The following is a 15,080-nucleotide window of genomic DNA, read 5'->3' as shown; positions in this document are numbered from 1 at the left end:
TATTCAAATATATTATCCTATATAAAGTGTAGCTAGATATACAATTACACAGATTTTAGAGATCAACATAGCTAGAGCCACAGTAACATAGCTTCCTAAGATCGAAGCATTTTCCCATGAGCCAAACCTAATCCAAGGCACCATATGATGAAAAAAAGAAGTGTACATCTCACAAGATTTGTAATTAGTGACACATTGGGTCAACAAGAAAAAAATCATTGGAAGGTAAGACTATAAGTAACTAAGCTCTAATTCATTAGGCTTGTGTATATCTAAGAATTATAATACTTTCTTATTATTGGCTTGCAAGATGTCTTGTTTGTGGAGGCACAAGGTAATGAAGAGGGAGAGGAGGGAGCAAGAAGTACACATGAGTCTAATAGTTTTGATGAGGATAGGAGATGAGATGTACTATCTTAGGTTATAGTAGTTGTACTTTGTAACGCAAGTCAAAATTTAACTTTAGAGTTTTACGCATAACAAAGGGTATAGTTGAAACCTTTGAGTGCTTTTATCTTGTATGCAAGTAAAATTTTGACTTCCAAAGCTTTATGTACACCCACGTATATTTTATAATAGTATTCTTTGGTCATTCTTATTCTTGCTTTACATTCACATTCAACATTGTGTTGTGTCAAGCCATATCTTTTCTTGTAGGCTTTTATAATATGTGGGCTAGATTTCTAGAAACAATGCTCAGTGAGCACACAGAAAGGATAGAAATAGTACTATAAATTCCAAGTTGTAGTGATGGTGATATTTGTCACTTAAGCATTGTATATTTCATCATTATGGTCACCACTTTCATGAGTTGCTTATAAAACATTTATAGAGATGGTGTTGAATATATGATGATGGTTGTCATCTATGTGAAATCTACACAATTAACTTTACTCAACTGTGGCAATTTTTCTTCTTCCCTGGCCCCCTCTTGTCACAAAATTTATTCTTGATTTAGGCTTTCCACTTTTGTGCTTAAATGACTTAGCCTACTCTCACACACACTCTCTTTCCCACATTTCCTCTCAGTTAGTATACTCTCACTCTCTCTCTCTTATTAGCTTCCTCCCACTTATGCTTATTCATGGGACCTAAAATGGGCCGGCACTAACTATAGCACTAGTCGAACCTCTGACATGCACAAGACAATCCCACAGCCTTGCAGTTAGGAGCGTCTACAGGACACATTGCCCTGCCATCGTACGCACATTTTGCGTTTGTATCGTGTTTATAGTCCAACCCTTAACCTTCTCAAACTCCTCAGAGGGAGACCCTACACATTTTGGTGTAATTCACCATGTAGAACAACATAGGAGGCACCCCTCGGCTAATTGCCATAGCCCCACTGCGACCCTCCTACACCTTGGGGATTGGCTCCTCGATGCGCCGCTAACACATATAACAGATACGAAACAGACTCCGCTCTTGGTACCAATATTATATTGTTCCAGGAATGTACTAGTCCTCACTTACTTGTCCCCCTTGGACCCACCATCTAGACCTACAACTTGGGTGCCTTACTCTCTTCACCGTGGGTCATTTATACTTCAACCAATTGTTGTGCATGCTAGGAATAGATACCATGCGTTTGATTCATGCAATGGTGGATGCCTCATTGTGCACAAACAATTATGCTTTGAATTCAGTCTATGTGTCATGCAAAAAGAGCCCTTTTAATGAATTTTTGCTAATGCACAATGCTTCATTACAAGAACCTAGCACCAAGGCGAATCTCATGCTGCTAGATCCATTATTTTTAAATAAACCGCATCCTAAATGTTATGCATAAAAAGAACAATTAGACTTTGTATTATTCGAGCATTTAAACTGTTGTATAACATCATCCTCCCCCTCACCGTTTAAATTTTACTGTGAAATTGCATAATTGTAGAGGTTCTTTCATAATATTTTTTGTATGTAAGAGCAATAAATATGCACTTTAACACAAAGGACAAGGGCCAAAATGAGGTTGAACCTCATGCTTTAGCTCCGTCAAATATCCACATACATAGATCTCATTTTTCATTTTTTTTCATTTTTCTCTATTTTTCCTATTTATTTTTAATAGAAAGTAGGTATTTTTGGTTTTTTTTAAATGATTGATCATTTGAACTTTTTCCTTATTTTATCCCATGTCCACTCATATCCCCCACTCAAAATCAAAGAAACTATCAATTTCCATCAAATTTTGTGTTTTTTCAAGTTTTGAAAATTTATAATTGCTATAAATCAATACAAGTTTTGCATAACAGTAATTGCAGTCCTCAAACATAATGCAAGGAACATTCAAATAAAATTTCAGCCCATGTGCACACCATTTAGACCATGAACGATAAAAAACAAGTAAAATTCTTTCATAAAATAAAGCATATCGCCTTTTTGCGTGTTTCGGGTTTTTTGAATATTTAGTTGGGATTGTGTATCGACCAACCAATCATGGATTTCGGTATAGATCTTCAGTCTTTAGCCTCCTTAGCCTCTTGGAACAATCCGGTGCCTCCTGGGACAAGCATCCATCTCCCGATTCTCTTCTTGATTCTTGCCACATGAATTAGTGCCTCTATGCAGGAGAGAGAAAGACAAGATCTGGATCTTTCTGCATAGTGTATCATTCCTCGCATGGTGTGGAGCGATCGGAGGCGCAGAGAATCTTCATTCCACAACCAGGAGGGTTCGTCTCCTTTTGCTTGATTAAAAAATGCTAAAAATTTGGGGAAAAATGGGGCACCGAAAAACTGATGCCTCCCCCCCCCCAATGGTGTTTCATTTCTTGAGTTTTTCCCCAAGCTTAAGCAAGCTTAAGCTTTTAAATCCAAAGTATCTAGTTCATGGCTTTTGCTCTCACACTTCGGCAAGTGGGTTTTTCAGTTTTGAGGGAGAAAACGACATCAGAATCGAGATCCGTCTAGACGGGTGGTTCCATGAAATTGAAATCTACAAAGCTCGGCCCTGCCCCACTCTTCCTAACTTCCAGATCCAGTATTCGCTTCACAACCCCAAACCTTGAGGGGATTAAATGGGGGATCAAACGGCCTCAGAATGGAGAACCGAGACTTGCATTGATTCCTGACGTGGTTTTTCATCCAGGGAAACTTCAACTCAGCTATCTGCCACCATTTGATTTTCCATGAAAATAAGCACTAGCGCTTTAGGGACTTACCGCTTAAAATCGTATTGATTGCCACCGCCGCCTTCGACGAAGTCTATTTTTCCCCTGAAATTCAAAAATTTTAGCTATTTTTAAGCACTTCTCGGTATCAAAAATCATCCGTCACTTATTTTCTCTCTCTTACTCTCACTCCCTCAAACACACATTGAGATAATCTCTCTAACTCTTGAGCATGTGTGCCTGAACCCACACACATACATCACACACTCTTTGTGTCTATGTTTCTATCTCTCTCACCCTCACACACTCTCTCTCACTTACTCATCTCTCACTTAATCAATCTCTCTTGTCCATCCTCACATGCTACTCAATGCATACACTTGATAGATGCACCATACACATGACTAGTTCAAAAACCTAAGTATAACAAGCTAGTGAACCAATTTTGCTTTCATAACTACAGTTTGTAAAATTAAATCGAATAAAGAGCATTATAGGATTGAACAATATTTTATCAACAATCATAATATATATATGTAAATATTGAAGTAAAAATCCAAGAAAAAAATACATAAATAATCATGTGACTAGAAAATTATATTAAATACCAATAAAGAATGTGGACATTTCAAGGAAAACAATATTGGTGACTGTGTGTACATCAAAGAAAGCATTAAAAATGATGGAGTAATTTTAAAGTTTAATTCTATCAAAATTTTAAAGATATATCTAATGCTTGTTTCTAGGTATATATTGAGGTAACTTTAAAATAATTTTTGGTGCACATACCAAAGGTGATAAATTTTGGGGCAAAAATCCAAAAATATAATGTTTTGTGGTCATTCTTTGGTGCCATTTGAAAATGGTGAGTGCATTGCCTTGAGATTGCCTTCTCTTTTTCTTTCCCTTGATTTCCTGCTTCCTTTGGTAAAATCTAGACTTTTTCATTATTATTTACTTTGTTTCTTACTTGGTTCAATGTACATTGTTTAAAATTTGTACAAGATAAAAGCAAAAAGAAAATGAAGAAGGGTTGGATGATGTAGCTTATATAGTTTCTTTTGATGATTCATCACCATGGAAGATTACTCATGGGAGTCTTGTCATTGCGTGTGGTGTTAAGTCCGATACTCTTTGCTCCTTGCTTGTATCTGGGTTGGTTGACCATATTTTGGTAGTGGATGCAGTTCCACATCTATATCTATGTGGCATTGTTGCCTTTGGGACATATCCTTGAAAGGAATAAAATTACCTAATCGTTTGCAATAGCTTATGTCCCCTAACTATACATATTTTGAGTCTTCTGATCATTGTTATATGGCAAACACACACACAATATACATAAAAATTCTAGTATGACATGTATGGATGAGCATTTGGTTCTTGATAATTCGGATGTATGTGATCCCATGCCCTACAAGTCGTTAGGTGGTACAAAGAACTTTATTATTTTCATTCATGACTATAGACATAAGGTCTAGGTATATCATATTAAGCGAAAATCCAAAGACTTGACTACATTTTAGTGATGGCTTGCTTTGGTTAAGAATCAATCTGGGTTTAGGCTAAAATGCCTAAGGTCAGGCAATGGGGATGAGTATGTCTCTAAATCCTTTGAGTAGTTTTATGTTGAAAGGGGTATTAAGCATCAATTGACCACCCCATACACCCCACCCTAGAATGGTATGGCTAAGTGTATGAATCGGATAATTCAAGAGTGATTTTGCAATATGCTTAGCTAGGCAGGCTTACCACAACATTTTTTGGTTCAGGCAATTACAATTGTCGTACACTTGATAAATTAGTCCCCATGTACTGCTCTTGGCTATTAGGTTGTAGCAGAGGTATGGTTTAAAAAACCTCCCTTATATACTCATTTGTATGTCTTTGGCTATGAGGCTTTCTACAATGTACATGGATCCTAAGTTTAAGAAATACATCTTTCTTAGTTATGGGGATGCATGTGAGATGGACTATTGCCTATGGGATCCGCAAGCTTGGAAGGTTATCCACAACCATGATGTTTTTTTCCACGAGAAAAAAATGCAAAAGTAGCCTGAGCGTGTCGTTGAGGTATGCAAGGTGATATTTCACGAGGAGCCTCCTATTAGTGCACAACTAGCTAGACAGCCTGCAACAACAAGTGTTGCCCGCGTGGCCCAAGTCCCTGAGCCAGGGCTAGTAGAGATAGACGATAACCTCCATAGGATGTACATGTCCCAGAGCTAAATCAGTCTAGTTCTAGAGATGGATGACAACCTACACTGTTTGAGCCCTCTATGGATTTTGTTATAGTGACTGATGTTGGTAAGCCAGTGTCATGAGATTTTTTGCCCACGGTCTAAACATACAACCTTAATCCTTTACAAATAACACTTAGTTACTTGAAGTCTAGACATACTACATAGAAACTTGCCTAGTGCAATAAATCATAAAAACCTAAGTCCACCAGCATATGACAGTGTAATAAAGGTGGGGACTCTTTACTTTAAAATGCAATAAATTTATCATGGACCTTGACAAGAAGATTGATTTTGGATACTTACTCTTAATCATCCTTGTATTAAATTTCTATGAGTTTTGCAAAACATGCTGCATATGACATGGTATATGTGATTATGGATAATCATATGGCTTGGAAGAGGCCCTAATTACATATGCCAGTGAAGAGGTTATTCTAACAACATGTCTCACAAGTTCTTGGAATGAGGAATCACTTAAGTCCATAGAGTATACTATGTTAATGAGCATATGACATTGTATATGCTTTATATGACTTGTATGAATTTTTTTTTGGCAAAAGGGAGTCATGAACAGGAAGGCCATTGCAATTTTTGACAATGAATAAGGGTGGAGGTTGGGAGAAGTGATCTGCAGGATTCAAATCACCAGTGCTACTCAAAGTGGAGCTTTGCAATGGAAATCAAGCTTGGGGGGGTAAAGGAGTGGTGGAACCTTCATCTCTTGACAAGTAAGTAGTACTTTTAGCAGAGAGCAAACTATTTTCTGGCTGTACAAACTGTGTATTTAAAGGGCAGCAGCCCATACAAAGGGGACTTGTGTATGCTGAATTAGATCTCGCATGTCAAGAGATACATTAAATCCATTCTCTTGAGTCTTTTAAGAGCTGAATAGGAACTATTATGGTCTTCCAATCGTGAAAATTGTAGGGCTGAAATTCTTCTACCTGCTCTATTGATTATCATGACCCAAAAGGGGTCACCCTTGCTCTTGGTAAGCTTACTACAAGCTCCTAATGTGGTAGCTTGATGAAGGGTGTGCCAAGAAGGCATCTTGATTTGTCTTATCAAGCCATGTGGGCTGAACTGAAAGGCCCAAAAATGTTCTTTAATGGGCTGAATTTCTGTTAAACAAAGCATCTCTTGCATGGTTCAAGAGGTACTTGTATTTATGAAGTAAATGAGAAGGACACTATCCTATGCACTTATCCCTTAATGTGTTCTCTCCTCTCTACCAAGAGGGGGCTGTTATATGTAGCCCATTACTTTCTTTTATGGGTAGAATCTTTGTTCTGTAAGGCACCTCTTGTACGGCTCAAGAGGTACATGTATTTGTGTGGATGAAAAGAAGGGAAAATTCTTATGTACCTAGTGCTTGATGAAATCTCTCCTCCCTACCAAGAAGATAGCTTGGTAGATAATAAAACTCTGATTTTAAATTGTTATATTCAGCCCACTACAATCTTTGGGTTGATTCTTGTGTCATCAATATTCCAAGTTTTACTCTTATGCTTTATGATGAGATTATGCTCTACTACTCTTGTAGATGTTGCATCTAAACACTCTTGCCTTGAAAGGGCATTGAAGACACTCTTTGGTAGATTATGTGTATCATCTTGGTTTATTCTCGGCTACCCAAAATAGGAAATTAATGGGATGAAGCTTTACTTATGAAACACTTTCTTAAACTTGGTAGAACATGGACTGTTCCTCAGTTCAATCTAATCTAGGATACTCATGGGCTGGAATCTATAGACATAGAGTCTACCTCAACTCCAAACATTACAAGTGCAATAGTATCTTGCTTTCTTATCATTCAAGAGAGGGTTTAAAGTAATATTTCAGAGATTTCTTGCCATACTTTGGAATTAATCAGCTGAAGCTTTTATGCAGCTACTTAATTCAAGTTACATTGATCTAAGTCATGAGACTCATGAGTTTTTCATGTAAATCTGACTACATTAATTTTTTCATAAGCTGAAATAGGTTGTTTTCTTCTTCTTGATCCTCTATCTTTTTTATCAGTTGAAAAGAGAAAGTGACTTAAAGATCTTCTTCATGCCGAGGTTGGCATAGATAGCTATAATCATTGACAAGGAAGGACAAGACTCAGCTTGTATCAATTGACGTTGTACTTTTGCTTATAATTCAATCTTCTATGATCAAAAGTTTTAAGCTCTTAACCCATTTATTTGACCATCTTATGTATCAATCTTTCTTTTCCAAGTTAAGTCAAAGTAAATGGTGAGCTGAAGGTTGTGAAGCTCCCCTTGAACCTACAAACAATTACTTATAGCCACCGACCTCTTGAAGACACATCTCCATCTATCTTGTCCAGTTCTCTTGCCAAATCTGTGTGGTGATCTTCAACCCTACATGCTACAACTCCGCTTACTTTTGATGAGGCCATGCATAGAGGTGATAGTCACTCTTGGAAGAGGGCCATATAGTCAGAGTATGACTCACTGTATAAAAATCATACGTGGGATTTGGTTCCTTTGCCTAGTGGAAAGTATGCTTTGCCATGCAAGTGGGTGTATAAGTTGAAAAGTATCCCTAGATGCCCCAAGCCATCATACAAGGAGAGATTGGTTTGCTAAGGGCTTCAAGAAGAAAGAAGATGGTGTGGACTTTGATGAAGTATTTTCTCATGTTGTAAAGATAGCTACTCTATGCTTGGTATTGGCTTTGGTTACTCAGCTTGACTTAGATATTTCTTAGATGGATGTCAAGATGGTTTTTCTTCATGGGGACTTGCCTGATAAGGTCTACATGGAGCTACCTAAGGGATTTGTAGAACCTGGCAAGGACCATCTAGTGTGCAAATTGAGGAAGACCCTTTATGGCCTTCAGCAGGCACCTAGGGAATGGCACCATAAGTTTGATGCCTTTATGCATTCACAGGGATATTCTCTAGTGATATGGATCCATGTCTATACATGAAAAAGGCTCGTGATGGTAGCCTTATGATTTTGGTCCTCTATGTGGATGATAGATTGATTCTTAGGAGTGCTCATGATGAGATGGATACCTTGAAAGGTCAGGTCAAGAAGAACTTTAAGATGAAGAACATGGGATGGGCCTCATACATTCTTGGGATGTGCATTACGAATGATTGCTGTAAGGGGCTCCTCTACTTATTACAAGAGTACATCTAGAAGGTCCTTGAGTGGTTTCATATGTAGGATATTAAGCCTACTGACTTTCCTTTACCTTCTCATGTGAAGGTTAGTAAAGACTATTGTCCACAATCTGATGAGTAGAAGGCCGAGATAGCCAAGATCCCTTATGCATATGTAGTGAGCAATTTAATGTATGCCATCCTAGCCACTCCTTATAAAATAGCATTTGCAGTGGGACTTATGGCATGCTATATGACTACACCTAGCAGACAACATTAGGATGCCATCAAGGGTATCATGAGGTACTTGAAGGGCATAGAAGCTATGTGCATCTATTATGGTGGCTAGGATACAAGAGTGATGGGATATAGTAACTCTGATTATGCAACACATACAAATAGTAGAATGATCACCGCTATCCATATCTTCACCTTTGCTAGAGGTATTGTTTCCTGGATGTACAAGGTGTAGAAATGCACGTCTCTATCTACTACACATAGGCATAGTACATTGCAACCCCACTAAGGCTTGCAAGGATGCTCTCTAGCTAGGCCATGCGGTAGTAGACCTTGGCATTCCTAATGCGGTCCCTGCACTGCATTCAGATTCCATGAGTGCTATTCAGTTGGCCAAGAATTTGGTCTTTCATGCAAAAACGAAGCACATTGAGATACATTACCACTTTATTCGAGTGTTTGTTAAAGACAAATCCATTGAGCTTATCAAAATATCAACTGAACAAAATCCTGCAGATCGACTCACTTCTTGTTCTCTCCTCACTAGAGGCACATTCATCTTTAAGTGGGAGGTTATTGGGGATAAAGGTGCCTATGCCTAGCCACCCATATATTAGTTACACTGACTATACGTGCATACCTACACACTTGTTCATTGCAAGTGGCACATACCCATCACTATCAATTCATTGTTTATTATTTTAGTAACATTTAAATCAAGAGAATACTAGTCACACATTGTGATTGTTGGAGTTCTGACATCCTCTCTGTCTCTCTCTCTCTCTCTCTCTCTTTATGTTACTTCTTTCACCATAGCTCTTGCTTTTGCTCTATGCTTCCACTTCAAGGCTCTCTCCCTTCATTATGTAAAATATATACATCATTGTATGGCTAAACTTATAAAGTAAACTTTATACATTTTCTCAGCTTTTTTACCTCATTTTTAGGGGTTTAGATCCTTTAAAACGTATTATTTAGTAGAAAGATTACTTATTCAATAGTACAAAAATATAAAGACATGAAGTACTATGTTATGAAAGGCAAAGCAAGCACATTATTAGCAAGGTCCAATGCTCTATATCAAAAGTAAGATGAGAAAGACCTTCATGGTTTACAACACTTATTTTTATGGGAAGCTCCATGAAACAATACAAAGAGAAATGTGAGTACATAAGAAAAATAGAAAAACAAGCTACAAGACTAAACCTCCTCCATCTATCGTTTCTTAGATGAATATGCAACTTAGAAGAGCACGCAAATAATATATTGGTGTTAGTAGAGAGAACCATGAGTTTTGTGTGTGATTGGGAATCTATGACATTTTTAAAATTGTGTTAAAATTTAAACGTTCAACATATTCCGTTGCATCTTTATATGTGTATCTAGTATGCGCATGAATGTTTACTCTTGATAGTATGTGGGTATACCTACCATGTTTTTAGATACACAAGATTGCTCCGTTGTTGTGTCCTTTCACAAAAATTTCACATACAAGCACAGAAAATCAAAATCTAATTAATTCCAAGTTTGGTTATGTTGGTTATTTGGTTGCAATTTATAAGCTCAAAAATCAAGTCATAAATAGGTACAAGAAATGGTACCATATTGAATGTCTTTTCTATATTCATTATAGAATTTTTCTACTTTCTAAGAGGTCGTGTTTTATGATAAGTTTTCTTGAAGGTAGATTGGTTTTATGACAAGTTGTCTTGAAGGTAGATTGGTTTTTTGCCTAATAAAAATGCACAAATGTATTTCATGGACACATCATCTTTATTGTTGTATTATATTATAAGAGTCCAATTCACACCCATCCATTTGTATTATTTTAAGTAGTCATACCTACTAACCTAGAACAACTTTGGATTGTCACCATGGGAATGTAAATATAATAGTCCAAGCTAGGTCCAAGTAGTCCTAAGGTAGAAGCATCATCTAGTTTTGGTGCATGTTTTTTCATCTATTGTGTTCTCTTTTGAGTTATTATATTCTCGTCATGTTCATGCCTTTTATATTTTAACTCAAGCTCCATCTCTCCTCAAAATTGTATTGATCAATCAATTCATGAAATTAAACTTTAATGAATGTGAACATACCATGCATTCTTCCATTTGCGTCATAGTAGGAGAGTTCTATCACTCAAGACTCACTCAGAGTTCTATCACTCAAGACTCACTCATGGCTCTAGCTTGTGTCCCAAACTCTTGCTCCAATTATGCAGGGACAAACTTCTTTGACATTAAATCCTAATATCTATATCTCATTGTTGCAATGAGATAAATAGATTTAGCATATTCATTAGATTAATGTTATATAAATGATATTGGATTTATAATTATACACACATTAAATGAACTTATGGCATGTATAGATCAATAACATGACAGATTCGTCGATAAAATATCAATCCTTATCCAAGTGGCATGATATGGCCATCATGATCAATATCACAAGTGATGCCATATGTCCCTACATGCTTATTCATAGTGTATCCATTTGTACATACATATATATATGCACATAGCCTATGCATATATGTGTGTCTATGTAGCCTATGAGTATGTGTACAAGTGATTGTGCATTGACTGTGTATTTATATGCATATTTACACACATACATTCATATGCTACACATACACCTATATATGTGTGTGCATGTATATGTATAGCCTATATATATACATGTGTATATATGCATAACCTATATGTATAGCATGTGCATATACATGTGTACATATGCATAATCCATGCATATATGTATATGTTGTTAGCTATATATAGTATGTCTGTATATAGAGCCCCAGGTTCCCTCTATATATTCCTATCATGTGTGCTCAGTTTACACACTTCTGGGGTTCCACTTCCGGTGTCTCATATCTCTCTTCTCTCCTCTCTTCCTTTCGTCTTTCGTCTTTCTCGCAGTTTCCAACATAGTCCCTTACTATGGATAAAAAAAACCCTTGGGGACTCATGGGAAAAACCCACAGCTCTATATAGGCCTACCATTATATTAATATTCAAAATATAAAATCACAAAGTTGAACTTACAAGAGCCTATTCATAGGCATCAAAGGAGCCACATCACTCCTGAATTACAATAGCCTATTCAGAGGCATCAAAAGAGCTTTATCACTCCTAAATATACATGTAAAATAAGGATAAGCGACATCACTGCAAAAGATAAAATCTCCAAGAAATTCCTTCAACTGAACTTGGGATATAAGCAGTATATCTGTCACATCAAAACTTAAAGAAAAAACGTTACAGTGACATTAGAACAACATAAAGTCTATAGAGACGGTTCGCAACGCCGCTCTATAGATAATATAACACATGTGGAGCCCCATGAGCAGAATATAAATAAAACAATTTGTCATTAGCTGGAATATAGACGCTCATCAACTGGAAAGAATATAAACGAAATAATGTGTCATCAGCTGGAATATAGACCCTCATCAGCTGGAATAACAAACGAGGACGATCATCATGAATCTGAGTAAAAGTCAAGACATTAAGAAACTCTTACAATGAGTACCCTGAATTACTGTTTGCCTCACAACTTGCAACCTGGCTTGCCCATCCTCAATTCTAAATGAAAGCACTTCATCAGCATGCCCAACTAGATTTTGCATAGTCTGTTCCTCTGGATTATTTGTTTGGCCACAACAACTGCTCTGCGGGGAAGCCAAGAACCCTCGGTCCAAAAATTCATCCAAAACATTGCTGACATCATCTCCGACGTAACATATCCATAGCAGTGGCTTGAGACTGCACTAGTCGCATTAGAGCCATAACAAATAAAATTTGCTGCATACTTGGGGCCCCCCACATGAGAACATGGTTTTACAGCTACATAACTAGTGAGACCTCGAGCAGATAGCTCATCTCTGAACTTCTTAATGACAACAGGGCCCAAAATACCACATTGAATATCATGACTCTGATGTGCACACACAAAGATATGCATGCCACGCAGCCTCTCTGGCCTTCCTGGTACCCATTCTCGGTTATGTACTAGGACTTCTTCCACAAAGGCATCCACATCAAAATGAGTTAATCCCCTGTATCGAACAAAGTCTGGAAATATCAATACATCCCCATTGGAGGAATCAGTGCCATCGCGACCCTCGCAAATAGTTAATCGAGTTTTCATAGACATGTCCTTCTTTCTTGCTTTGATTGCAGGTCTTTAGAGCAGGGCTCGGGAGGATTCATCCCGAAGCTGTCAAGGAAGTCATCCCCGTTGATTGGGAAGATTGGAGCTGTAGAGTAAGGAACCAAGCAGGTGGGGGGAATGCAAGGAGGAGAGTAGTCTGTATTCAGGCTTCCAGATCCAAGGGATTCAAAGCTCCCGGGTCCATGAAAAGGAGGAGCAGACCCCATGGCATGCAGGAATCAGGGCGAGCAAACACACAATCAGCAGAATTTCAAATCTGTGAGAGATGGGACAAGTCGTTAGAAATGAGAACCGAGTGGAAGAGGGGGTCAAGGAGGGAGAGGAAATGGTCTGGTGAAGGTCGCCATGGCTAGAGTTTTTGACAAGTGATGGGGATGCTTGAAACTACATGGACGGAGGATGAATGCTGCAAAAGAGAAGCTCCTTCTACCTGAGTGAAATCTTGTTGTCAACGGATGAAGTTCGCACAAGCCTTTGCTGAAGCCGCAGCAGCTTACCTTTGTAGCTACACAAGGATGCGTATCCAGATTTGCTATACCTCAGCAACAGCTTTGTTCTTGGAACAGCAGAATATCGTTATCAGCCTACGAGCTCTCCGTTCTCTGTGAAGCACGGGTGGCGGTCATCATCTTCTCCTCCACCAACAGGATGTATGAGTATGCGAGCTCGAGGTATTGAACCCTTCACACAGCACTTATTGCACCTGTGCTCAGGTGGCAGTCATCATCTTCTCCTCCACCAATAGGATGCATGAGTATGCGAGCTCGAGGTATTGAACCCTTCACACAGCACTTATTGCACCTGTGCTGACGGCGATTTGATGCTCCTCTCTTTTCGTGAGCCTGTGCTTGCCTGCGGCCTGCCCGACCCGCCCTCCAGGGTTTCCACAAAGAGATTCTCAGCCTGCGCGAGAGAGAGAAAGGGGTGCATACTGAGGCTCAGGGAGAGATGGAGATAAAGGGAGGCACTGGCAGAGGAGGGACGCAAATGCCACTGGTGGAGGAAGGAGCCGACCGTCACAGCAGCAAACGCTCCGACATTCTGATGTCATGGCTGCCGGATTCGTCTCTTTCTCTGCTTTCCCCCTTTCCTCTCACACAGTCGGCTCGCCTTCTTCTCCAAGAACACTCTCTCGTCACTGGATCGTCCTGTGGCACCGTGCCATCTTTCTCTGCCTTCCACCTTTCCTCTCACACAGTCGGCTCACCTTCTTCTCCAAGAACACTCTCTCTCGTCACTGGATCGTCGTGCGGCACCGTGCCATGGCTGGCGCTTTGTCCTTTTAGGTTGCATTCAAAAACGGATGCCGCAGAAGAAGGTGGAGATGAAGAACTCGCTTTTCTGCCCCATCGTCTTGTCCTCGTCTCCAGCTTTTGCCCTCGCGTGTCTTCCCCCTTGCAGTTATAGGCTTAGGCCTCATAGGGTCGGCAGCAGGCCGCCATCTCTCGCAGGCGCTGCTAGGCTTTGATACCATGTTGGAAACTGCGAGGAAGACAAAAGACGAAAGGAAGAGAGGAGAGAAGAGAGATATGAGACACCCGAAGTGGAATCCCAAAAGTGTGTACACTGAGCACACATGATTGGAATATATAGAGGGGACCTGGGGCACTATATATAGACAGAATATATATAACTAACACTATATATAGCTAACATATGTGTGGCCTTTGGATGTGCTTATGCATAGTTTGAGTAATGTATGCATAATTAATGTATATACATATGAATATGTGCATACATATATGGATAGGCACAATATATCCATTAACTACACGTACATATGCATATATGCACATACATATGTATAGGCTATGCATACATCTATACATATGCATGCATGTAGCCTATAGTTAAACATGTGCATGTGTGTAGTGTATACATATGCCTATGTGTATATATAGGAAGAGAGACTACTTATAGGTATAGGTACACGCATAGGCATAGCCTATGCATATGCCTATAGATATACATGTGTATACACAAGTATACTTATACCTATGTGTCAATGTATACATATGGACATACATATACATATATATAATCCTACATACACATAGCCATGTTATGTTATTAATATTGTTTTACTATGTGATACTACATATACATTTTAGGGATAGTATACACATAGGCTACATATGCATCAATAAGTATACATGTGCCTATACATATATGAATCTGTACATCTATGTGTATCTGT

General features: G+C 38.6%; 1 pseudogene across 1 annotated transcript; it reads right to left on the bottom strand.

The window, feature by feature from the left end:
• Positions 1 to 11,717: 11,717 nt before the first annotated feature.
• LOC148015462 (uncharacterized) lies at positions 11,718 to 14,421 on the bottom strand (annotated as a pseudogene). Its single transcript, XR_015688457.1, has 2 exons — positions 13,314 to 14,421; positions 11,718 to 13,139 (listed from the first exon to the last, which is right to left on the bottom strand). The product of XR_015688457.1 is annotated as an uncharacterized LOC148015462 (transcript).
• Between the last annotated feature and the right edge of the window lie 659 nt (positions 14,422 to 15,080).

Source organism: Lygodium microphyllum, chromosome 24, assembly GCF_053477565.2.
Source record: "Lygodium microphyllum isolate KBCC chromosome 24, Lygodium_microphyllum_v1.1.10, whole genome shotgun sequence".
NCBI lineage: Eukaryota > Viridiplantae > Streptophyta > Polypodiopsida > Schizaeales > Lygodiaceae > Lygodium > Lygodium microphyllum.
This window is presented reverse-complemented; position numbering and strand designations above follow the sequence as displayed.